Source organism: Salvelinus sp. IW2-2015, linkage group LG11 (genome assembly GCF_002910315.2).
Source record: "Salvelinus sp. IW2-2015 linkage group LG11, ASM291031v2, whole genome shotgun sequence".
In the NCBI taxonomy this organism is placed as follows: domain Eukaryota; kingdom Metazoa; phylum Chordata; class Actinopteri; order Salmoniformes; family Salmonidae; genus Salvelinus; species Salvelinus sp. IW2-2015.
The window spans coordinates 27,539,980-27,541,606 of record NC_036851.1 but is presented as its reverse complement, the minus strand read 5'-3'; positions in this window follow the sequence as shown (position 1 = coordinate 27,541,606).

The window sequence follows — 1,627 nt, the reverse complement described above, 5'->3', positions numbered from 1 at the left end:
ACTCCAGATTCTATCCACCATTCCTCACATAAGACCCCCCTTTCCTCCACCTCTCCTCCCCAGGCACCTCTGCTTTAAACAGTGATCCATCAGAGCTGTGTGTGTCTCTGGGTGGCTTTGGCCAACCAATCAGCCATTACATACTAATCCAACCATCACACTGATATCAAGAAAAATAAAATATTAGCTTTTACTACCGAGATATTATGAAAAAAACTCCTTGCAGACTGTGTCTACATGAGTTAGACACATACAAACTGTCCCATAAAAAACGTCAGTACATCGGCTGTTCTAAATGCACTGTTTTAGACTGGTGAGAAAGAACATGAAGCAAGACTCTGAAGCAAGACTGAATTTTCTCCAACTGAAAAATAAAAACAGAATTAACTAAGCTCACACAGAAAGCCAACAAACACACACTCCCGAGTGGCACAATGGTCTAAGGCACTGCATCTCAGTGCAAGAGGTGTCACTGCAGTCCCTGGTTCACATCCGGCCGTGATTGGGAGTCCCATAGGGCGGTGCACAATTGGCCCAGCGTCGTCTGGGTTTGGCCGGGGTAGGTGGTCATTGTAATAAGAGTTTGTTCTTAATGGACTTGTAAAATAAATAAATGATTAACATTAGGGCTTATTGGTGAGCCTTGAAGTACATGTCACATAAAGCAATGTTTACATACATGTACAAAACGCTGAGACACACACATATTTCTGCATATAGGAATTCACATGCAGATGGATTCATAAAGTTATGGAGCTCTATTCTATGTATTGACTGAATATGACTGCTGCTCTCCCACTGAATAGAAGAGAGATGTACTAGAGAGCCACAGTAGAAATAGAGAGTACCGCCCATATGCAGGAATGCATTTACAATTCACAGTCCACAGACATACTGGTTTCTATTACACTGCCCCTGCTACTGCTGCTGCACAATGGATTCAGTTGGCAGTAAAGACTCATTGACATCCAATAGCTGAGTATACAAATCCATATGCTCTTTTCAATGAAATTAAATGGCAACTGAGTGGTGAATGCAGTGTATGGACACCTCAGGCCAATAGACTGTAATATGAGTATTACTGGATGCAGACTCTCCTCTGTGGATGTCTATGGCTCAGATAAGCAGGCAGCTGTGTAGTACAGGAGAAAGTGGATGTAGAGCCGTCTAGAGAGCTATAGAAAGACAGGGATGCAAATGGACAGAATTGACAGATTCACACACTGACCTGTGCTACCATAGGCCACAAACACAAACACTCTCTCTACCTCTCCCCTCCCTCTCCATGGGAAACAAGGCTGCCACTTCCTGTGCCCACGGGCCTCAACCAATCACCATCAGATAAGAGGTAAGCCAGCCCCCCTCCAATCGGAGCCAGGCGGGGGCAGTCACATAACTGGCGCGCCAATCTTGATAAGGGGAGTGCTGTATCCACCCGCTTCTGAAATGTTCCCTTTTATCCAACAGCCTTTCCCCTGGCCCTGCCTGGCCTCTCATGTCCCGGTCGGTGCACCCCTAGGCCAGGCTGTGGTGGTGTGGTTGGGCTGTAGCAGGCTGTGGTGGTGTGGTGGGGCTGTAGCAGGCTGTGGTGGTGTGGTTGGGCTGTAGCAGGCTGTGGTGGTGTGGT